At 38.9% G+C, this 26,058-nt stretch overlaps 1 long non-coding RNA gene and 1 pseudogene across 1 annotated transcript; one reads left to right on the plus strand and one right to left on the minus strand.

Annotated features, from left to right (window-relative positions):
* Positions 1–518: 518 nt before the first annotated feature.
* Positions 519–3,984, plus strand: LOC127081628 (uncharacterized). Its single transcript, XR_007788109.1, has 3 exons — positions 519–876; positions 1,810–2,246; positions 3,343–3,984. It is a non-coding gene; the product is annotated as an uncharacterized LOC127081628 (long non-coding RNA).
* Positions 3,985–4,022: 38 nt separating this feature from the next.
* Positions 4,023–24,523, minus strand: LOC127081163 (NADPH-dependent thioredoxin reductase 3-like; annotated as a pseudogene).
* Between the last annotated feature and the right edge of the window lie 1,535 nt (positions 24,524–26,058).

Here is a 26,058-nt window from a genome sequence, read left to right on the forward strand (position 1 = left end):
GGGAAGATTTTCCATTCCTGCAAAATAAAAATTAAAAAAAAAAAAAAAAAAAAAAGCGAACCGGAAGACTTCTTGAAAGACTTCCGGAACACATCTAAAACAAACCGGAACACTTCTCCAAAGAGTTCCGGTATGTATAAATTTGTTCACCGGAATTCTTTCAAAAAGTGTTCCGGTTTGGGATTTTTTTTTAATTGAACCGAAACTCTTTTATGAAGTGTCCTGGTTCATTGATTTATGTGTTCCAGAACTCTTTCTTTAAGTCTTCCGATTTGGGAAAAATACATATCGAAAGTCTTTTTGCAGGTGTTCCGGTGCGAGGGGTGTGAAAGTGTAATTTCTGAAATTTTCAACTGAGTGGTAAAAATGAAATGTTAAATTGGTTAAAACCAATTAAGGGTAGAATGAGAATTTTTAAAATTTTGTAGGGGTATGGGACTAATGGTAGGGGTACAAGGTAAAATTTTCCTGTTGACTTGTCAAGTCAACAGAGTTTGAAACTCCATTCATCGTACGCTTTCACACTATCCACCTCACTATGCTTCCGCCGTGAAACACCGCGCCGGCTTCCGTCGCCGGCGCCAGTAGTGGCCTAACACTAAGATATTACCACCACTCGATGCACCATGATAAGCTAAAAACGAATATGGGACTGGATTTGGGAGATGGTTCTCGGATTTATTGAATCGAGCCTAAACAATGGAAGAACCCTAGATCTCTAATCTTAAATTAAATGGAGTGCATCACGAATTAATCTCTAATACCAAAGGACTTTCACTCCCTAGCCTCAAAGCTACACTCCAGTATGCTTAATGTAAGAGAACGTTACAGAAGGTAGATGGACTTACCGGAGAAGATGATCAGAAACTTCAAAAGGTGAGTTCTTGATCTTGTATGCACGTTCCTTCTTCCTCTTTCTCCTTCTTCCTCTTCTTCTGGATTGATAATGGTAAACAATGTAGTGGTTAAGCTCAAGCTGAATTGAAGCTTAGAGATGAAGCTTCAATGGCTTTTCCGTGAGAGAGTGAGAGAGCTTTGGTGATGGTGAGGAAAAAAGTTGCAGAGAGAGTGTGCACAAATTCACAGGGTTCCCAGGATTCTCAAATTGCGAATGATGGATTTCTTAAATAGAGCTCAGGTTTGGAAAGTGTTAGCTTTGGATTCAGGTTTGGAGTTAGTTAGAGAAGGCATGGAATTAGTTAGCATTGGCTCACTGAGTCAACTGAAAACTCAGTTAGTTAATATTGACTCAGTTAGTTATGTTAGGTTAGTTTGATTCAGTTAAAAAAAATGGTTAGGCAGTTGGATTGTGAAAAAGTGCTCTCTGTTACAATCAAGTTTGTTATATAGTGACCTGTTATTAGAAGTTAATGTTAACCTATTAACAAGAGAATTACTTAGGCTGCAATCTCTATTGGATTGTTATTTATTTAAGTGGATTGGAACTTATGTAACATAGCAGTTATGTGAATTTAGTGAAAGACCCGCACATGATATTCTGAACAGAACCCTGAATTGCATGTAGAATGGCTTTGAAATCTCTGTTGTGATTGGTATCCATGCCGACTGCTAACTGTTTGGAATGAACCATGTCATGCATGTATGTGATGAATTATACCGTTCTTTATTTTTCCATGGATTTGTATTGCAGGTTAAATTAAGTGAATTTGTTAGCAAGTATTAGTCTAGCTTATGTGCTGGTGACGACTTAGCAGAACGTGTCGACGGAGTGTTATGCCATTCAAAACTATTTCTCATAAATTCTGGTTAGTAACAGGGGAGTGTCTAACTTTTATAAGTTTTTTGCAGGGTCTATGTCGTGGAGCGTCGGTACCTGGAACTGCCTGATTATTGACATGATTTTCATCTGTTCGTAGGTTGTGTTCCTGGTACGCACATGAGCAACACGGTGTTTGTATCCTAGAAACATTGGTTAGGAAGTTGGCATCCGCCGTAATCCTGGCAGCATCACATACTTCACACTTGTTATTCACATACGTTTTCTTGGTAAGAGTTCAGATCTGAAGCAGCTCAGGTGTATACTCTCTTCTTACCAACCAGAACAACTCCATACTTGGAACAACTTCATGTTGCAATGCCGGGTGTGTTACTTGAGAGTTTGACGAGCTGATTGGGTTTCTGCCGGATGTCGAATTGTCGCTGAGTAGTAGCTAGCAGCTGGTTTGATGCCGAACTGCAGTAAATTGGATAGAAGCTGGACTGGCCAAACTGGAGTAAGCTTTGATGTATGTGATTTTTTGGAAAATTAGTTGTTAGAAAAAATTCTAAACTTAGTCATCAAAATGAAGTGCTAGAACTGTTATCACACTATGTTAGCTAGTAGAGAACAAATGGAAACTATGAACATACTTTGTAGTTAATTTGAAGGTTAACTATGGTTCAATTGAAATAGCTAAATGAGAACTGAATTGGTTGCTGCAGGTTATTGTGTTTTTGTTGGCTGTTTGCTATGAGTTTTCACTTATTCTGTTACGGACTGTTAGGTAATGTCTGTTAGGGATTTTGATTATCGATGAAGTTAACTAATCCTCCGCTTGAAACTGGCAAGACTTTCGTGTGTTTGAATGTTCTGACTGTTGATGCATCACTACATTGAAGAATTGTTATGACCAGCTAGCAGGATTGATGGCTGTTGGTCATGTTGCCTTTTGAATTGCATACGGGAGCGTCACTATGCTTTGAAGCTCAAGCACGTTGGAATTTACTCCATCAGTGGCATGCTTGAATTTTAAAACCTAAGATGATGCGTAGTTGGTTTGATGATGCAGGATGCAAGCTATTGAATATGAGGACACATTAGTAATATATGTTAGTTGTTTTTTGAAATCCTGTTAGAAGGAGGTTGTTAGCAGAAAAATCAAAATATTTAGAATGTGGAGTTTAATTATGCAGTTTATGGTGGATTTCACTTGAATAACTATGTCATAATTATCCGTGTTACATGATAATCAATGGATTGTTTCATCCATGGTTCTTTGTGCTGTCAAGCTGTCAGTTAGCTATATGGTGAAATGGATGTGTCGCGAGTGTCGGAATTTGGCCAGTATGCTAAGAAAATCTGCACATGTAGCTTGCACACTTATGCTAAGACACAGTTGGACTGACTAACTGTTAATTGGCCAATTATGCTTGTTGCCAAAATTTATGCTGCTAGTTGAGGTTGAGATAACTTTGAATGTGCCTGTGTGCGTTTCGAATGAGGTGTACTAGGCTCCTTGTTTGGTTGAATGTGACCGTATGGATTTGGTTTGTAGATTATGATGTGGAATGAATGGGTTTAAATATTTGAACCTGATTTGGTATGCTATTGGACTTCTGTAGGTTGAATTCTTGGTGTTGGCGCTGCGACCGATGTCGGGAATTGCCCAAAATCGGCTGGCACATGAACCAAGTTATGGTTGCAGAAGCAAATCTCTGCAATACCAATCTGACTTCCGTAATAAGATGTCCTCACCTATCCATCGTTGTCCTGAACTACCGTGGCATCGAGAAATTAAGTCCAGGAGATGGTTCACAGGGAAGTTGACATACCGTGGTAATGGTCATGACATTAAGCGACTCTCAACGTTGAAGTAATATGTCGGGGTTCACAGTTTAGCCTATTCTACAGTATTGCTTCTCCATCATCAAAAGAGAATGCCGTTTTTCATTATATGCTCCAAATACATGGCTTAAACTCCATCATTCCAAATGTAATATTCCATTATTTTAGAATATACTACATGAGTCCCAGCGGTCAAAACTTAGGATTAATAGTACCTTTTGGTTGGTGCTTTGTTCTCTTTCTATTGCAACTTTGGAACATGGTATCTTGGCTCGCAGCTCGGCTTAGTTTTGATGTCGGCATTTTCAGCTTGCGTTCAGTTTAGGATGTCCATAACACGCACAACTGCTCTTCCTTTCTTTTCTTTGTTTTCTTTTGAGAATCCGTTTTAGTGGAAGGTAATGCAACAATGTCTGAAATCTTAACATCCCCATTAAACGTGTCATGACCATTGTGTTCATTTCCTTGAGGTGGGTTAATAACATTGCTAATAAAAGCGCCGCCAACATCCTTGGACCGTTGCTTCCTTTTTTTCTTTGGTTTTGGCTGATGGAACTCTATAAGAAGACCACTGTTGACGAGATATCTCTCAACAGATAAAGCTGTAATGCATCCAGATCCAGCAGCAGTTACGGCTTGCCTCCATTCGTGGTCCTGCACATCTCTAGCAGCAAATAAACCTTCAACTGAAGTTTTTGCAGTGCCCTCCTTAACAAGCAAGTAGCCAGACTGATCAAGTTCAACTTGGCCTTTCAATAGTTAGGTATTTGGTGAATGGCCTATGCCTTAGAATATCCCTTTGGCCTCAAGCACAGACTCCTCCCTGATATCCAGCTTTCTTACTAAAATGCCAAACATTTATCCTTTTGTATTGCTTACAATATCCACAGCCTCTGTATAGAAGTGCACGGTGACATTTGGATTGTCATACACTCTATCTTGCATGGATTTAGAATCCCTTAGTTGGTCCCGGCGTACAAGTAAGTGAACATGACGAGCATATTTTGTCAAGTATAACGCTTCCTCTGTAGCTGTATCCCCCCTCCAACGACATCAAGAATTTGACCCTTAAAGAGAGGTGATGCTCCATCGCAAATTGCGCAAACACTAATTCCTCGACTCCAAAATTTATACTCTCTGGGTAACCTAGGTCATTTTGCAGTTACTCCAGTAGAAAATATTACAGCATGGCTCTTTACCTTACGTTCACTGCTTTGGATATTAAAAGGACTACTATTCACATCAATAGCTTCAATGTCTTCATGATGCAACTCTGCTCCCCAACGTTCAGCCTGTCGTCGCATCCTGTCCTGTAATCCAATCTGGAAATCCTGGAAAGTTCTCTGCTACAGTTGTAGTCATCAATTGACCCCTAGGAACACCACCCATTTGGTAACCCTCAAACACTACAGGTTTCAAATCGGCTCGTGCAACATATATTGCTGTGGTGTATCCTGTAGGGCTTGAACCTATAATGACCACATTCTCAACTACTTTTCCTGGTGAGGCCACAGAGGAGGAGGAGGAGGTAGAAGAAGTCTCGAAAGAGGCTCGGAGTGTGAGAGAAGAAAGATGAGTTCGGAGGGAGCGGCGTAAGTTGATGAAGATGAAACGGTGAGGCGGAGGACTTGTTTCATTGTTTGTCATGCTTTTGGTAAAGCATATTTCTTCTTGAGCATTAGGTAAGCAAGGACCAATGTAACACTTCAACTTTCTCCTAATGTTTTCTGACCTTTTCACACACTTTATAAAATGCGGTGGTGGTGTTAAAATCTCCACTGTATAACTCCCCAGTATTGTAGAGTGTATGCAGATATTGCAGCCAGTGCCCCACCGACGAACAAGACAACTTGTGACAGCAGACGGTCTTTCGGTACTTGCAGCATCGGATATTAATGCAATTCTGCTCAATGTTGGGCCTTCGGTTCATATGCATCAACAACACTGTTGTTATCACTACCCTCAAAAAACCTGTATTGAAATCGTTCTCCTGGCATGGCTTGACGACAACATTTTATCACACTGCTCCAACTCTATACTAGCTTCAGCATCAACCTTGGAAAATCAATGGGCAATGGCGATTTTGCTGCTTCTGAAAGGTCAGGTGATTGTGATTATGTGGATAGCTACAAGCATCATGTTGATTTAAAATTACGTTGTTGTTCCAACCTTTTTGTGGGATAATCTGGTTATATTTCTACTGCAAGTTTATGACAAGGCCCATGTATGCTCTCCATTATAGCTTTCCCTGTTGCCCTTGAGTTAAGATATTAAGGATGGATCACACTGTGTTAGGTTGTGCTGTGTTAGAGCCACTAGGATTTGGTTTGGGGCAAACCAAAACCAAGATTTGACAAGCTAAAATATAAGGTTGAATCATGAAAACACTTACTTGGAAATGAAGCAAACAAGGGAGCACACAAGCAAACATGGAAATTGGATAAAGAATCAATGCCAAAGGCTAGATTAAGTTTTGGATGACAAAAAAAAATGGGGAAGTTGACTTTGGTCAAGGTTGACCAAAAAGTCAATTGTTGACCAAAGTCAATAAAAGGTAAAAAAAATCAATTTCTTTGTATTTTCTTTGTAAACGGACAATGTATTGATGATCATGATGGAATTTAGGGTTTATGGATTTTGGGTTGACTTTGGTCAAAGTTAACCAAAAAGTCAACTGTTGACCAAAGTTAACAATTGGTTAAAAATGTCACTTCTTGTATTTTCTTATATTGTGAAATTCTGGTATCAGATATAAGATGTCGAAGGTAATGTCACGACACTAATATCTGGTAATACACAATGGATAAACAAAAACAGAATGGTAAAGCGAATAACACAAGCAATTGTTAACCCAGTTCGGTGCAACTCACCTACGTCTGGGGGCTACCAAGCCAGGAAGGAAATTCACTAAAATAGAATTAGTTCAAAGATTCTCCGTACACTTCAACAAGTTACAGTCTTTCTCACCTAATCTCTACCCGTGCAATTTCTACCTAAGCACTCTTAGATATGAGAACCCACTCACTTCCCTTACAATCACACACCAGTGATTTTAAACAACAATCCCTTGAGAAAAGAAAATACTTTTCAATTACACACTCTTGATTTTACTTCACATTTTCAATCAAGAAGACACACTCTTGATCTTGCTTCACAACTTTGATCAAGAAGACACACACTCTTGCTTAACAGCTTTAGAGTGACAAATTACAACCACAAATCAGTCCAATTCAATCATCAATGGATGACTTGAATGACCTACAAGTCTTACGACTAAACAAACACAAACCCTAGCTCTCACTATGTATTTCGCTCAGTCTTGGTTGTGTGTACAAACAGGTTTTCCAAGTCCCTTTTTATAGAAGCTCTCAGTTGAGCTTGGAGATCTTGAAAACCCTAAATCTATTTTCCAATCAAATCTTTTTATAACAGTTGTATAGATCTCATTGGAAAATAAGTAAATCTGGTTGTAATCCATGATTGAATGCACTAGCTAATCATATCTTCAATCATCCAAAGATTGCCATTAATTGTGCAATCACAAAACACCAGACATTCATACTGAATGTTCTGTGTACAGGATGTCATGACATCGGGTCTGACATCCTGGAAAAATCCTGCATAATGCAATGATTCCTTTTATAACTTCCAGCAGGTACAACCATATCAGATGTCATGATCTTGTGCATGTCATCTGAAATAATCCTGCATGAACATGTCTTTCATTTAAGCTCCAGCAGGTACATCCAATATCAGAAGCCATGGCATTGTATGTGGCATTATGAAACAATCCTGCATGCACATGTTCTTGAACTCCAGCAGGTACATAATATATCTTATGTTAAGACATCACACATAACATCTTGTGAACACTCTTTGTTTTACCAAAATTGCTGCCAACTCTTAGAATCAACATATTGAATCACATGTAATGGTTTAAAATGACGTGGAATAGATTGAAATGGATCAACAAATGGGTTGAAATTGGTTTCCAAATTGTTTTATTTTATGACTTGGACTTTTGAAAAATAACTTGATTGATAATGTACATGAACAAAGCCATCAAATGAGACCATAAGATTAGGGTTTTGACATAGTGTCCATGTACCAATGGCATGACCACAAATGGCTTGAAGCACAAGGAATTTGGATATTTAGATGATCAGGACCAGAGGCATATCCACAACCATATGGGTAGAATCGAGGACTTGGGACCAAAACAAATGCCCCAAGAAGGGTTAGGCCAAGCAAAACTGACAAAGGGTAAAGATTGAAGGGTCATAAATGTACCATGAAACCACCAAGTTCATCTGATTCCCATCTTCTGATTAGGGTTTTGGAGACCCAGATAAGGCATAGGTGAAGCCCCATGAAGTCATGCCTTGAAGAATTAGGGCTTTGAAGGCCCTAGACTGTCTGGCCACACCTTTGTTGAAGTAAACCTTCACCACCTTCATTAAGGTTTCACATCCCCTATGCTGATGATGTGATTAGGCCATGCCTTTGGACTTTGATGTCTATGTAAACCCTAGATTTATGGGCCCAAGTTTCTTCTGAATCCATGAGGAATGATGCATGTGGATGAGTTATGAATGTATGAAGTCATCTCCTGATCAAGTGGTTGGATGCATAGGTGAGAAAAGGGAGGGAAAATTTAGGGGTACAACAACCGCCCCTATTTAATCTTCTTGGACCTGAATACAGGAATTGCGGAAGCTTTTCAGGTATTCAAGGTAGAAGAGGATTAAATACCTACGTGCCCGAAATTTACCGGACCAGGTGATTGGCTTTATTACTAGTATGGAGAAGATATTTTATGCATTGCATGATGTATGCATATTTTTTATGATGCATGTCTTTTCCTTGTTTGTCATATGTAGGGATGAGTCTTTATTGTGGTGTGAACTCCGACTCGTCATCGAGGATTAGAACATGATTGCCGAGAAGTTTTAATTGGTGCCAATGCTTCCATCACGGAATCCCCTGTCTGTTAAGGAATACTGAAAGGCTGGAATCCCCCACGGTGTCCCAGCTATTCAAGTAGCACCACTTTTGAGTCACCGATCACCTATCAGGTTTATCGAGTTTCAACGGTAATGCAAAGTGTTTCTCTTTAATGTAGCTTTTTATTGTTCCCCGAAATTTTAAAGCATTATGTGAGTAAGACAAGCCAGTTATTTTGCCTACAAAACATAGAACAAACATGTTTGATGGAATAAACTGAATTTTATTGATATAGAATCTGTACATATGTTGAGTACAAGGATGCAGACGTCCTTAATGAGGACATTGCAAAAATTGAAAAAAATAATTGAAATGGCAATGGGAAATATTTTGTATGATTTTCTCCATTGATTACAACATTGGCTTTAGTCTACCATATAATCTGAATCCCAATACCTTGCTTCGGCTGACGGTGATTGGATCGGTCCTTGACCCTCTGATATCTAGCTTGTAGCGTGTAGACTCAAGGATCATAGTCAATCCCTTTATCCCTAACTTTTGCCTAGATCTTTCAATTCTTTTTGTCCACCGGGATGCTCCTTTTTGCCTATGTCGCCCTTTCGGGTTTTCGGCTTAGCGAGCTTCATATATATTCCCTAACTTTTGCATGGACGAATCATTTTTTCGTCCACCGGGATAGCCATTTTTGCCTAGATTCACCTTGCGGAGGTTAATCTAGCGGGCTTTCATCATTTCTTTTTAGGCATAATATTTTTTGACTATGTCTGCATTCACTGGCGAAGGCAAATCTTCCCCATCCATTGTTGTGAGGATTAGAGACTCACCTGAGAAGGCCTTTTTGACTATGAAAGGTCCCTCATAGTTGTATGTCCATTTGCCTCGCGGGTCTGAGTGAATAGCAGAATACCTCTTGAGCACGAGGTCTCCAACGTGGTATGCACGAGGAAGAACCTTCTTATCAAAAGCTTACTTGAAACGTCTTTGGTATAACTGACCATGACAAACGGCCGTCAAACGCTTCTCTTCAATTAGATTCAGTTGGTCATACCGAGATTGAACCCATTCAGCTTCATCAAGATCTGCTTCCATGATGACCCTGAGTGAAGGAATCTCGACTTCGATCGGTAGGACGACCTCCATTCCATAAACTAGAGAGTACAGAGTTGCCCTAGTGGATGTGCGGACTGAGGTTCTGTAACTATGTAAAGCAAAAGGTAACATCTCATGCCAGTCTTTGCACGTCTTGACCATCTTCTGGACGATTCTCTTGATATTCTTGTTAGCTGCTTCTATGGCGCCATTCATCTTGGGCCGATATGGTGAAGAGTTGTGGTGCTCGATCTTAAATTTTTCGCACAACTCCCTCATCATAGTGTTGTTGAGGTTACTGGCATTGTTAGTGATGATCTTGCTAGGTATTCCATAGCGGCAGATTATCTCTTTCTTAATAAACCGGGAAACCACTTGTCGAGTGACATTAGCATATGAAGCAGCCTCGACCCATTTCGTGAAGTAATCAATAGCGACTAGGATGAACCGATGTCCATTGGAAGCTTTGGGCTTTATCATCCCGATCATATCGATGCCCCACATAGAAAAGGGCCATGGAGAATTTAGAACATTCAATGGAGTTGGTGGCACAAAGATCTTATCACCATATATCTGGCACTTATGGCATCTTTTCATAAAGTTGTAGCAATCAACCTCCATTGTCGTCCAATAATAACCAGCTCGGAGAATCTTCTTGGCCATAGCAGGACCCTTCGCATGTACACCCTCGCATCCCTCGTGTAAGGACCTTATGATTGTACTAACTTCGTGTCTATCCACGCATCTAAGCAGTACGGAATCATAATTCCTCTTGTATAGTACATCACCGTTTAGGAAGAACTTGGAAGAGAGTCTTCTCAGAGCTTTCTTATCGGTAATGGATATACCCTCGGGATATTGCTGTTTCTCCAGAAATGTCTTTATGTCGTAGGACCAAGGCTTATCGTCAGGATCGGCCTCAATTGCTAGACAATGTGCTGGTTCATCTAAGTGGTCAATTTGGATGGATGGTGCTTCATTCTTCCATTTGACTCTGAACATAGATGCTAGCGTGGCTAGAGCGTCTGCTAACTGATTTTCTTCCCTAGAAATATGATGAAAGGAGATTTCGTCAAAATATGATATCACTTTTCTGATGTGCTCTTTGTAGGGTATCAACTTGCTATCCCGAGTCTCCGAATCCACTTTCACCTGACTGATTACCAGAGCTGAATCACCGAATACCTTAAGGATTTTAATTCTCAAGTCGATTGTCGCCTCTAAACCGTAGATACATGCTTCATATTCTACCATGTTGTTGGTGCATTCAAAACATAATCTAGCGGTAAATGGAATGTGGGAATCGGTTGGAGAAGTGATAACAACACCTATACTATTGGTTCTATGTGTTGGCAGCAATTTTGGTAAAACAAAGAGTGTTCACAAGATGTTATGTGTGATGTCTTAACATAAGATATCCTATGTACCTGCTGGAGTTCAAGAACATAATCATGCAGGATTGTTTCAGAATGTCATATACAATGCTATGGCTTTTGATAATGTGTTCCTGCTGAAGTTAAAATGGAAAAACATAATTATGCAGGATTGTATCTGGATTTCATACACAATGTCATGGCATCTAATGTTTGTGTACCTGCTGGAAGTTATAAAAGGAATGGAATTATGCAGGATTTTTCCAGGATGTCAGACCCGATGTCATGACATCCTGTACATAGAGCATTCAGTGTGAATGTCTGGTGTTTTGTGATTGGACAATTAATGGAAATCTATGTATGATTGAAGATCTAATTTGCAGGAGCATTCAATCATGGATTACAACCTGATTTACTTATTTTCCAAGGAGATCTAACTAGCTGTTATGAAAAGATTTAATTGGAAAATAGATTTAGGGTTTTCAAGATGTCCAAGCCCAGCTGAAAGCTTCTATAAAAAGGGACTTAGAAAACCTGTTTTACAACACAACCAATACTGAGCAAAATATAGAGAGAGAGCTAGGGTTTGTGTCTGTTTAGTCATGAGACTTGTAAGCCATTCAAGTCATCTTTTGATGGTTGAATTGGACTGATTTGTGGTTGTAATTTGTCACTCTAAAGCTGTTAAACAAGAGTGTGTGTCTACTTGATCAAAGTTGTGAAGCAAGATTAAGTGTGTGTCTACTTGATCAAAGCTGTGAAGCAAGATCAAGTGTGTGTCTTCTTGATTGAAACTGTGAAGTAAAATCAAGAGTGTGTTATTGAAAAGTGTTTTCTTTTCTCAAGGGATTATTATTTAAGATCACATGTGTGATTGTAGGGAAGTGAGTGGGTTCTCATATCTAAGAGTGCTTAGGTAGAAATTGCACGGGTAGAGATTAGGTGAGAAAGACTGTAACTTGTTGAAGTGTACGGAGAGTCTTTGAACCGATTCTATTTTAGTGAATTTCCTTCCTGGCTTGGTAGCCCCCAGACGTAGGTGAGTTGCACCGAACTGGGTTAACAATTGCTTGTGTCATTTGCTTTACCATTCTGTATCTTTATCCTGTTTGTGTTCTCAGATATTAGTGTCGTAACATTACCTTCGACATCTTATATCTGATACCAGAATTTCAATTGGTATTAGAGCAGGCATCCTGCTTTGGTTCTGGGTGAGATTTAGGGACAACACTTTCTGGTACAATGGAGAGAGATAGAGGATTTGTTCACAGGCCACCAATTTTGGATGGTTCTAACTAAGACTATTGGAAACCTCGAATGGTGGCCTTTCTAAAATCTCTTGATAACAAGGCTTGGAAGGATGTGTTAACAGGCTGGGTGCACCCTGTAGTTACTAAAGAAGGAGAAGCCACTGCTGAGAAAAAGCCTGAAGAACAATGGTCCAAGGAGGAGGACGATCTAGCCCTTGGAAATTCTAAAGCATTGAATGCCATCTTCAATGGAGTAGACAAGAACATCTTCATATTAGTGAACAACTGTGAAGTAGCTAAAGATGCTTGGGACATTCTAAAAACCACTCATGAAGGCACCTCTAGAGTGAAAATGTCTAGACTACAGCTGCTCACCACCAAGTTTGAAAACTTAAGGATGAAAGAAGATGAAAATATTCATGAATTTCACATGAGTATCCTTGAAATTGCCAATGCCTCTGGAGCTTTGGGAGAGAAGATGTCAGATGAAAAGTTAGTAAGAAAAATACTCAGATCACTCCCCAAGAGATTTGCTATGAAAGTAACAGCCATAGAAGAATCTCAAGACATCTCAAATATGAGAGTTAATGAGCTAATTGGATCCCTCCAAACATTTGAGATGGGAATATGTGATGGAGTTGAAAAGAAAGCCAAGAGCATAGCATTCATGTCAAACACTGAAGAGGAAGATGAGGAAGGTGGTCAAGATATTGATGAAGATCTGGAAAATGAGATAGCAATGCTAGGAAGACAGTTCAACAGACTGATGAAAAAGGTAGATGTGAGAGCAAATGGCAATGTCAAGAACATCGCATCTGACATCAGTAAATCCAACAACTTTGGTAGGAGAACAAAGTCTGAAGAAAAGCCCAAAGAAGTTCAGTGCTATGAGTGTAATGGGTATGGTCATATTAAAACTGAATGTGGGACCTACCTCAAGAAATAAAAGAGGAGTCTTGTGGCCTCTTGGTCTGATGGAAGTGAAAGAGAAGCAGCTACAAACCATATGACTGCATTGACAGGAAGATGGGGGTCTGATGAAGAGTCAATTGATGATGAAAGAACCTTTGAAGAACTGGCCACTACCTACAAAGAGTTATGCCACAAAAGTGCAGGAGTGTGCAGACAAGCTGAAAGCCAGAAGAAAGTGATAGCTCAGCTGGAAAATGAAAAGAAAGAGTATGTGGAAACTATCTCAAAATTGAAGAGTGAAGCTGTACTCTTGAATTCTAAACTAGATGAGATGACCAAGTATGTAAGAATGCTTAACAATGGATCTCCCATCTTAGACAAGATTCTCCAGACTGGCCAAATAACAGGAAATAAATCTGGCATTGGATTCAAGGCTGAGTGCAGTTACACTGGTTGCAAACCAAAATCCAAACCTAAGTGCAGCCATGTTAAAAGCAAACCTGAGATGTCACATCAGATGTCACAACAGCAGAAAGGGAAACATCAAAGATGGAGATGCCAATACTGTGGAAAATTTGGCCACCTGAAGCCCTTCTGCTATAAGCTATATGGTTATCCTAGCCCTGTTCAGTCTCAATATCAATCAAGATCCAAGCATCACAGGACTGTCAATAAAAAGCAATGGGTTCCTAAGACAAAGGTTACAAGTCTAATAACTCACACTTCCTTCAGAGTTTCAGCCAAAGAAGATTGGTATTTTGACAATGGTTGGTCCAGACATATGACTGGGAACAAAAATCTGCTAACTGAACTTCACCCTCATGCCATGAGTTATGTTACCTTTGGTGATGGAGCAAAGGGTGAAATCAAGGGAATGGGTAAGCTGGATTGCCCTGGAGTTCCTGACCTTGACAATGTCCTACTTGTTAAGGGATTAACTGCTAATCTTATAAGCATCAGTCAACTATGTGATCAAGGTCTGAATGTAAACTTCACTAGAACTGAATGTCTGATTACTAACAAGGAAAATGAAGTGATCATGAAGGGAGTTAGGTCCAAAGACAACTTCTACATGTGGAGTTCTCAAGAAACTGGATACTCTTCAATGTGTACCTTAGCCAAAGAGGAAGAAGTGAAAATATGGCATCAAAGATTGGGCCACCTGCACCTTAAAGGTATGAAGAGGATCATACCTATTGAAGCTGTTAGAGGAATTCCCAACTTAAAGATTGATGAGGGAAAAATCTGTGGAGAGTGTCAGATTGGAAAACAAACAAGGATGTCACACCAGAAGCTCAGACATGACACCACTACCAAAGTTCTAGAACTCCTTCATAGGGACTTGATGGGATCCATGCAAGTAGAAAGCCTTGGTGGGAAGAAGTATGCATATGTGATGGTGGATGATTTCTCCAGATACACCTAGATCAATTTTATAAGAGAAAAATCTGGTGTTTTTGAAGTCTTTAAGGAGCTTTGTCTAAAACTTCAAAGAGAAAAAGAAAGTCCTGTTATCAAAATTAGAAGTGATCATGGGAAGGAATTTGAGAACAACAAATTTGCTGAATTCTGTTATTCAGAAGGAATTCATCATGAGTTCTCATCTCCCATCACTCCCCAGCAAAATGGTGTGGTGGAAAGAAAAAATAGGACTCTTCAAGAATCAGCCAGAGCTATGATTCATGCTAAAAAATTGCCCTACCATTTTTGGGCTGAAGCCATGAACACAGCCTGCTATGTTCACAGCAGAGTGACATTGAAAAAAGGGACTCCCACAACCCTATATGAAGTCTGGAAAGGAAGAAGACATATAGTCAAATACTTCCATGTATTTGGTAGCAAATGCTATATCTTGGCTGATCGTGAGCAAAGAAGGAATATGGATCCCAAAAGTGATGAGGGAATACTTCTAGGCAATTCAACAAACAGCAGAGCTTACAGGGTCTTTAATTCCAGAACTAATGTATTGATGAAATCCATTAATGTTGTGGTTGATGACCAACAGACTGATGTCACAGACGATGTCGAGACATCTCTGAATGATTCTCCAGCTGACTTCTCAGACAAAAATAAGGAAGGAGAACCTCCTCAAGCTGAACCTGAAGATGACAAAATCAACAAGGGACCCTCTATCAGAATTCAGAAGGATCATCCCAAAGATCTTATCATAGGAGATCCAGATAAAGGAGTCACTACTAGATCAAGGAAAGTGATCTCACATGGCTGCTTTGTGTCAAAGATTGAACCCAGAAATGTCAAGGAAGCCTTGACTGATAAGTTCTGGATCAATGCCATGCAGGAGGAGTTAGGACAATTCAAGAGGAATGAAGTATGGGAATTGGTTCCTAGACCTGAAGGAGTAAATGTCATAGGTACAAAGTGGGTATATAAGAATAAATCTGATGAACAAGGGGTTGTTACTAAAAACAAAGCTAGATTAGTAGCTCAAGGATATACTTAAGTTGAAGGAGTAGACTTTGATGAAACATTTGCTCCTGTAGCTCGCCTTGAGTCCATTAGATTGTTGCTTGGAGTGGCATGTATTCTGAAATTCAAACTGTTTCAAATGGATCTAAAAAGTGCCTTCCTGAATGGCTACTTAAATAAAGAAGTATATGTTGAACAACCTAAAGGATTCACAGATCCAAATCTTCCACAACATGTGTACAGATTGAAGAAAGCCCTCTATGGGTTGAAGCAAGCTCCCAGGGCTTGGTATGAGAGACTCACAGTGTTCCTCACTGACAATGGATACAGGAAAGGAGGTATTGACAAAACTCTATTTGTGAAGAATGAATGAGGGAAGATCATGGTGGCACAAATATATGTAGATGACATTGTATTTGGTGGGATGTCAGATCAGATGGTTGAACATTTTGTTAGACAAATGAAATATGAGTTTGAGATGAGCCTTGTTGGAGAACTGACCTACTTTCTTGGGCTACAAGTCAAACAGATGGAAGACTCTATCTTTCTATCTCAAAGCAAGTATGCCAAGAACATTGTGAAGAAGTTTGGCATGGAAAATGCAAGCCATAAAAGGACATCTGCTCCTACTCATGTGAAAATCTCCAAAGATGAAAGTGGTGTCAGTGTAGATCAGAGTCTATACAGAAGCATGATAGGTAGTCTGCTATATCTCGCAGCAAGCAGACCTGACATTGCATTTGTTGTAGGTGTTTGTGCTAGGTATCAAACTGAACCAAAAGTCAGTCACATAAACCAAGTGAAGAGAATACTGAAATATGTCAATGGCACCAATGACTATAGGATGTTATATACTCATGGATCTGGATCTATGCTGACTGGTTACTGTGATGCTGACTGGGCTGGAAGTGCTGATGATAGGAAGAGCACATCTGGAGGATGTTTCTTTTTGGGGAACAATCTGATTTCATGGTTCAGCAAGAAACAAAACTGTGTATCTCTATCCACTGCTGAAGCTGAATACATAGCAGTTGGGAGTAGCTGTTCTCAATTGGTCTGGATGAAGCAAATGTTGTCTGAATACAATGTCACACAAGAAGTCATGACATTATACTGCGATAACCTGAGTGCTATAAATATTTCCAAAAATCCTATTCAACATAGCAGGACAAAGCACATTGACATTCATCATCACTTCATTAGAGAACTTGTAGAAGAGAAGATCATAGCTCTGGAGCATGTTACTACTGAAAAGCAATTAGCTGACATTTTCACTAAAGCTTTGGATGCCAATCAATTTGAATGTTTACGGGGGAAGTTGGGGATCTGTGTTTATGAGAACCTATAGCAAGCAAAGGAGGTTGTGGTTAATATCCCAGAGGATATTTCTGATTGTGTGAGGTGTGTTGTGTTTGAAGAATGTTCTTGGTGTGGCTGTTGTTATAGAAGTCGTTCTGGTGGTGCTGTGTCTGGATGCTGAAGTTTTATTATTTTTTTTGAAAAATGTGTAATTTGTGGCAGTCCTCATTGATGCCTGTTTGTAATATTTTGGGCTCTTAATGAGTTCCTTGGATTTGTTCATTATCTCAGCTATCACAGTTGTGTATGATGATGGTTTGTACTTCCTAACTATTATGTTTTAACATTCTTAATGTTATAACATCTGATCTGACATCCTCTGCTAGGCTAATTGACATTTATTTTGTCTAATTGGTCACCTTTGGTCAATTTTGACTAAAAAGGGGGAGAAGTGTTGATGTGGAAGCAGTTGTGAAACTGTGAGCTGTATGTAGCTGAAGGACAGCTATTATTGAAGGAAGTGCACAGGTGTTAAAACATAATGATGTTCTGTTTACAGATGTCAAAGGGGATGTCTGATGTGGTGCACATGTGTTGATGTTGAAGTAGATGTCAGAATGACAATCTGGTTGGTACAGGTGCTGTAGTCACAATAGCTGTTATTTTCATGGAAGATGTTTGATGTGTGCACAGATTTAGGGGGAGAAGGAGTACCCTTGTGCATTTGTGTGTCTTACTAGTTGCATCCATAACTAGTAATTCTGTTTCTGTTGCACAAATTTAGGGGGAGGAGAAGTACCCTTGTGCATGTGTGTATTACTAGTATCTATAGCTAGTAATTGTGTTGCTTCTACTGCTGTTTAAACTGTTGTTTAACTGCTGATAGTTTTTTTGTGAACAAAAAGGATAGATATATGTTTTAGCCAAAATTTGCCAAAGGGGGAGTTTGTTGGTTCTATGTATTGGCAGCAATTTTGGTAAAACAAAGAGTGTTCACAAGATGTTATGTGTGATGTCTTAACATAAGATATCCTATGTACCTGCTGGAGTTCAAGAACATAATCATGCAGGATTGTTTCAGAATGTCATATACAATGCCATGGCTTCTGATAATGTGTTCCTGCTGAAGTTAAAATGGAAAAACATAATTATGCAGGATTGTATCAGGATGTCATACACAATGTCATGGCATCTGATGTTTGTGTACCTGCTGGAAGTTATAAAAGGAATTATGGAATTATGCAGGATTTTTCCAGGATGTCAGACCCGATGTCATGACATCCTGTACACAGAACATTCAGTGTGAATGTCTGGTGTTTTGGGATTGCACAATTAATGGCAATCTATGTATGATTGAAGATCTGATTTGCAGGAGCATTCAATCATGGATTACAACCTGATTTACTTATTTTCCAAGGAGATCTAACTAGCTGTTATGAAAAGATTTAATTGGAAAATAGATTTAGGGTTTTCAAGATGTCCAAGCCCAGCTGAAAGCTTCTATAAAAAGGGACTTAGAAAACCTGTTTTACAACACAATCAATACTGAGCAAAATATATATATAGAGAGAGAGATAGGGTTTGTGTCTGTTTAGTCGTGAGACTTGTAAGCCATTCAAGTCATCTTTTGATGGTTGAATTGGACTGATTTGTGGTTGTAATTTGTCACTCTAAAGCTGTTAAGCAAGAGTGTGTGTCTACTTGATCAAAGTTGTGAAGCAAGATTAAGTGTGTGTCTACTTGATCAAAGCTGTGAAGCAAGATCAAGTGTGTGTCTTCTTGATTGAAACTGGAAGTAAAATCAAGGGTGTCTTATTGAAAAGTGGTTTCTTTTCTCAAGGGATTGTTGTTTAAGATCACAGGTGTGATTGTAGGGAAGTGAGTGGGTTCTCATATCTAAGAATGCTTAGGTAGAAATTGCACGGGTAGAGATTAGGTGAGAAATACTGTAACTTGTTAAAGTGTACGGAGAGTCTTTGAACTGATTCTATTTTAGTGAATTTCCTTCCTGGCTTGGTAGCCCCCAGACGTAGGTGAGTTGCACCGAACTAGGTTAACAATTGCTTGTGTCATTTGCTTTACCATTCTGTATCTTTATCCTGTTTGTGTTCTCAGATATTAGTGTCGTAACATTACCTTCGACATCTTATATCTGATACCAGAATTTCATATACCATGACCTCTGGCATTGGAAGCACCGTCGAACACGAGCGTCCATCGCGATCCTGGTTTGGGGTCTTCCTTAGGGCTTACCTCGAAGCCTGGCATAGTAAAATCTCTGATTTACCATTCTGTATCTTTATCCTGTTTGTGTTTTGATCGATCACTTCTTAACAGAAGAAGCCCACACAAAGCAAGATTGAGAATTGGACTTTATTTTCTAAGTATACAAGTCTCAAGGGTCTCAGGGTGGTCCAAGTATCTTATTATGGTCCTCAGTTCATCAGTGAAGGATTCAAAGCTATCAGAGTGTTCATATGGATTTAATCAGAAATTAAGGTTTCATGGCTACCTGCAATAGGAAATGTTTGGTTGGAAGTATAGGAGTTCATCCATGTCATGATTAGAGAGGCATCTTGGCATAGGAAGATTCACAATTATCTCAGAAAGATCCATTGGCAATCAGTGCAATCAGTTCCTGATCATTTTGCCCTAAAACTAGGGTTTGGTATAAAATCAGTTTATTTCTGATTCTTTGGGTGAAACTCTTTTCCATGGCCCTCCATATGTCCACAAGGGTCTACATACAAAAAATCAGCTCTTTATTTGAGTTAGAAGTGCTTCAATGGATCAACGGAATCGGGAATCAGACAGTTTGGGAAAAGTCAACTGTGGGGCCAGAAAAGTCAACTCCTGACATTTTGAGAGTGAAATCTCAAAATCCATGCCTAGGGGATCCTACATGTGAAATTTGATCAAGGTTGGATCATGGATTCATCATTTAATCAGGAATTGGAAAAGTTACTTAATTTGGAAATGGTTGACTTTCCATTTAGGGCAAGTTTTCATGATCGTGACACTCACTTTATGCCCATTTTGCATCACGATAAAAGCTCCATTTGAAAATTTCTCCAACATGAAAGTTGTTCCTCTTGTTCCAAGATTTCTAGAGATATAGAGTTTGCTCCATTTGTATTAGAATTGAGAAAGTTATGCTTAGTCAAAGTGAGACAATTTTTTTAGGACACTTAGAAAAATATCTAAGTCCAAAATTTATCAAGACTTCTTGGCCAGTTTTCTTGCACTTCAAGGAATTATTTGAAAATACTTTCTTCACAAAATTTTTACCTTGCCATGTCCTCTTTCACATCCTTTTGGAATCATCTCATTTGGATCCATGGTTTGAGAGATACATTCATTTAAAGTGGGCACCATGACTTGATTTTCTAGGCAGATTTTGGGCCTGGCTGGCCCAATCAGATTTTCTAAGCATGCTGCACAAACCAGTCACGTTTTTTTACCTCTTTTGGCCATGCATTGGAAATCCATTCACTTAAGTTTGGCCCAAAATAACAACATTTTACACCTCACTTCACACTTTTATTCTTATGGATAAATCACTTATTAAAAAGCCCATGAGAACACCCAATCCACCCTATTTAAGAAGATGAAACCCTAACCCTAAAGGAGCATTGGAATTTTATGTCAAGGAGGCAAAGCTTCATCACATATCAGATTCTATTCTTCTTCTATTTTCCATTAGGTAATCATCTCTTCCATGACCATGTTTTGATATATCTACGCTTGCTTACCATGTTCATCACCATTAATCCTTCCATTTTCATATTTCTTTTTCTTATTTAAAATATTTTCTTCGTCCATAAAATTACCCAAAAATATTTTTCAATTTTCTTAACATTTTATTTAATTTTATATAATTTTTATTTTCGTATTTTCTTAATATTAATATTTTATTTTAATTATTTATTTTAAATGGTCCATTTTAACACACTTTTTTTTATTGATTTTATTTTTATGACTTAAAATTATTGTTAGCATTTTATTTTTGGGATGAAGGTTGACCACTGTCTCATGGTCAACCTGACTTTTTCTTGGAATTTTATTTCACATTTTCAATTTATTTTGGATTTATTTTTGACCTAGTTTGGTTGGTGGACTTTTAATTTGACTTCTGTTTTATTTTAATTAATTCACGTACCAATTTTCATTATTTTTAAAATCTTTTTGGGGGATGATGATGTCCTGACCCCGCCTTATTTATTTTAATTTTTCATAATTTTCTTGATTAATTTACTATTTATTATTTATTTATTTCTAACCTAGTCTTATTAATTGACTTTTGGTTTGACCTATGTTTTGTTTTAATTAATTCACGTGCCAATTTTCATTATTTTTAAAATCTTTTTGGGGGATGATGACGTACTGACCCCACCTTATTTAGTTTAATTTTTCATAGTTTTCTTGATTAATTTACTATTTATTCTTGATTTATTTCTAAACTAGTCTTATTAATTGACTTTTGGTTTGACCTATGTTTTGTTTTAATTAATTCACGTGCCAATTTTCATTATTTTTAAAATCTTTTTGGGGGATGATGATTTCCTGACCCCACCTTATTTATTTTATTTTTTCATAATTTTCTTGATTAATTTGCTATTTATTTGTTATTTTTTAAGTTGACTTGAATTTTCAGTTGACTTCTTTATGATCGATGTTTGACTTAGGGATTGCTTATGGCAATTGAAGAGATATTTTGATCCTCCCTCGTTCATCTCATATGCCATGTATTAGAGGCCTTTTACCTTGATTTTATTTGGTCCTTACCTCATTTCCTGATTAAATTATTCACTGGACCCTTCGTGTGCATATTTTCATCTGTTTGATTCATCTGTTATCTTTTATACTTGTTTCTCTCATTCATGCTTTCTATTGCTTGATTATTTAACATGTTCATACTCCCATGCATTGTTTAAATGCTCCATTATTTGATTCTTTGGTTTGATTATATATTGTTTATTTATCCGATCTGATTGATAACTGTAGCCTACTTGTATGATGTATGAGACATATATTCTTATTGTTTGTTTGCCATGAACAATCCCCATTCATAACAAATGTACCCCTCTCCCATAAAGTGTATAATATTTATTTCTTTATTTCTTTAGTCACCTGTTAATACAAGAATTAAAACGAACATCCGATAACCATTTCAAAATAAGATCAAAAGCTCGATCCAACGTCGAGTAATCACTTTCAAAACTTAACAGAACCAGCACGCATTCATCCATCCTCTTGTAAGTCGATTGCCTCAGGCATCTCCATCTACCTGTAAGTCGATTACCTCCGGCATCGCCATCTACCCTTATCCGTAACTCCTCTCCGCGCTCCATCCGTCGACTCTTGTTCCGTTTAGGTAGAACCCTTTGTATGCTAACATAGGTAGAATTCCTTTATTCTTTGCATGCTAACATTAGGTAGATGTTCCCCTTTGTAAATCCTAACACATAGGTCCATATTGCATGACAACTCTAGAGCAGAGCTTCCCAATTTTTAGACCTTCCGTGCGTCTCCGATCTTGTGGCATGTCAATCCGTTCTATTGCAAAGAGGTAACTGCCTAAGACTCGATTCAGCGAGTTGCGACACCTACTGCTAGGACGTTGAACACACTGCCCACCCTCCTTTGACACAGCTGGTGTCCTCTTTTGTAAGTCCATGTTCAGATGGCAATCCTTAACCCCTAGTTAGCCGAACTATGTTTTGCTCTGATTCTCATTCCAGATGAGATACGTAGGCATAAGACGCGACGTCTTACCGAGCACACTTCTCTTTAACCCATAGGTAGCCGAGCTACGAAGACTCTGATTCTCATACTCAGATGAGATGCATAGGCAGTGGATGTGACATCCTCGCGAGTCATTTTCTTTTAACCTTCCTTTTAGTAAATAGTACTTTAGATATACCTACACCCTTTAGACTAGAACAACACTTATGAAAAGGGTTCTCTAGGAGTACCTAGGATGTTTTGGGTGCTTAGAACCTTCCCATTGCATAACCAACCCCCTTACCCAGATCTCTGACATTTTTACTAGTTTTTGATTCGATAAAACTTTTAGGTTTTTGTTCGCTTTCTTACCATTCCTTTGGATAAATAGAAGTGCGGTGACGACTCGACTTGTATGGTTTACCTTGGATTTAGTCAATATCTCTAATGGTAACGAATACCCCGCTACACTTGGATATCAATAAAGTAGTGTGGCAAATCATATATTGTCTCAGGCGTCGAGCAACCCAAGTCAAAGCACAACTAGTCTTCTCTAAAAGTGAGTATCGGGTCTCACATTCAGTGAATTTCTTGCTGAGATAGTAGATAACATGTTCTTTCTTATCTGTGTCGTCGTGTTGACCTAAAACGCAACCCATGGATTCATCCAGTACTGTGAGATAATAATGAGCGGCCTACCCGGAACCGAAGGTACTAAGATTGGTGGCTCTTGCAAGTATTTTTTTTATTTTATCGAATGCCCCTTGGCATTCGTTGTTCCACACAATCGGTTGGTTCTTTCTTAATAATTTGAAAATCGGTTCGCAGGTAGCATTCAGGTGAGATATGAATCTGGAGATGTAATTAAGCTGCCCAAGGAAGCCCCATACTTCTTTTTCTGTTCGGAGAGTTGGCATATCTTGAATGGCTCGAACTTTGTCGGGATCCACCTCGATACCCTTCTGACTGACTATGAAACCCAAAAGTTTACCTGATCGGACCCCAAAAGTACATATAGCTGGATTCAGACGCAGTTTAAACTTTCAGAGTCTGACAAATAACTTTTTCAGATTTACCAAGTGATCTTCCTCAGTTCTGGATTTGGAAATCATGTCGTCCATATAAACCTCGATCTCTTCATGAATCATGTCGTGAAAGAGTGTCACCATGGCGTGTTGATATGTTGCCCCTGCATTCTTCAAGCCGAACGACATGACTTTGTAGCAGTAAGTTCCCCAAGGTGTGATAAAGGTTGTCTTCTCCATATCGTCTGGTGACATCTTTATCTGATTGTACCCGGAGAACCCATCCATGAAAGAAAATACGGAGAACTGAGCTATGTTGTCGACCAAAACGTCAATATGAGGCAAAGGGAAGTCATCCTTTGGGCTGGCTCTATTGAGGTCTCGATAGTCTACACACATTCTGACTTTACCATCTTTTTTAGGAACTGGAACGATATTAGCAACCCACTGTGGATACTCAAAAATGGCTAAGAAGCCAGCATCTAGCTTCTTTTTAACCTCTTCCTTGATCTTGAGTGCCATACCGGGTCTGGTCCTTCTGAGCTTCTGCTTGACTGGAGGACATTCGGGCTTGAGCGGTAGGTGATGTTCAAAAATGCTGGTGTCTAACCTTGGCATATCTTGATATGACCAAACAAAGATATCGACATATTCACGTAACAGATCTACCAACTCGGAGTGTACATGCTTGGCGAGAGATACCCTAACTTTTACCTCTTTTTTGTCAGTTTCAGAATCCAAGTTAATGACATCCACTGGTTCTTTGTATGGATGAATCTCTTTCTCTTCGTGCTCAAGGAGTCGTGCTAGTTCAGCTGGTAATTCGCAATCTTCCTCACTGTCGTCTTCATCTTGGTTGATTGGAAATCCAGATTCATAGTTGATTTTAGCCATGTCGTAATCAATGGTTTTATTTTCTCTCCATATGATGAACTCATTTTAGTATGCTTTTTTTAATAGAAAAAGTGGAAAAAGGAAAAAGAAATCTTTTGCCATTTCGTTGTTTTTTAGTGAAGATAGAAAATAACTGAAAGAAAAGGAACGCGAGTTTTGCATGCAAAAAAGTACTTTTATTTATTCACATAATACTTTTAAATATGGGGCCCTTACAAGCTATCCTCTCATCTCGGGCAGGGACGAGGGACGGAGAAAACAAAATGCATTACGTTTTTTCCGAGTACACAATAAGAATCACGGTGGTCGTCCAATTCGGAAGCTTGAATCCTGGTGGACATTTGCGAACGAGGCCAGGTGCCCCTGGCTTGTTACCACTGAACTCTCCAATGACCGCCACAGTATGCTCACTTTGATAGCCGGCGCTGCTGAACTTGATCAGGCTGAATTGCTTTTTCTTCGGACTTACCTTGCATGTTGTCGGGTGATAACCAATACCAAACCTGTCACACTTTTCTGCCACATTGAAGACCTTACCCCAACCGGGAAGCGAGCCTTTCTCCAATATCTGCTTGGCACTCTTTGCTAAGGATAGGATGGTAGCAGATGATTGATTGTTGTTGGCTGATGCGGAACTGACATCTTCAAATTCTAGACAGTGGAGCGGAACCTCGACGATCCCCTCATTTGTTTCAACATATCTAAAGGAGGACAGTTCACTGACTAACAAAGCTTCCTCCCCATACACAATTACCAGTTTGTCATCTATCAAGTACTTCAACTTCTGGTGCAAAGTAGAAGTGTCTGCCCTAGCGACATGAATCTGTAAGAACAAAAATATCTCTACAACAGATTCCAAGATTTTGATGATAACAAAGGATGAAACCAAAAATGGCACTCTAACGAAAAGTTTCTAAGTGTGCAGGACTCTAAACAAGAAGAAAGGAATCTGATCGCGTCATCAGATACAGAATCAAATCAGATACAAATTACCAGAAGATCAGAAGCATCTGAAGTAGAAATGCGCTCTAGAAGTTCTGACTCTGAGCAAAACAGCATATCAGAATATCAGAAGCATCTGAAGAAGAAGCACGCTCTAGAAGTTCTGACTCTGAGCAACGGTATATCAGAATTCCAAAAGCTCTCAACGTCATCTGAAGACAACACTGGAAATCTAAAAGATCAGGACTATCAGAAGCTCTGAAGCCACATCTCAAGATCTCAGATTAACAGAGTAACACAGACTCTAATAATGGATTTCCTTATCCAGAAAGAGTAACGGCAACTTCAACTTCAAATGGAAAGAAACTATATTTGGAAAGAAATTATTCAGGGAGACAAACTTGTTATGGCAAGAAACAACGAAGTTATGGCATTAAACTCTCATCAAGACTAAATATATGCCATCACTACAAACGGTCGTTTTTCACCTCTATATAAAGAACGGCGAACCTCATTGAGAGATACACCTGAACGCACAAAATTACTCTACTCTCTCTCTAAATCCTTCACGAGCTTTTTCTCATAACGTGAAA

This window comes from Lathyrus oleraceus, chromosome 5 (genome assembly GCF_024323335.1).
Source record: "Lathyrus oleraceus cultivar Zhongwan6 chromosome 5, CAAS_Psat_ZW6_1.0, whole genome shotgun sequence".
Taxonomy (NCBI): Eukaryota; Viridiplantae; Streptophyta; class Magnoliopsida; order Fabales; family Fabaceae; genus Lathyrus; species Lathyrus oleraceus.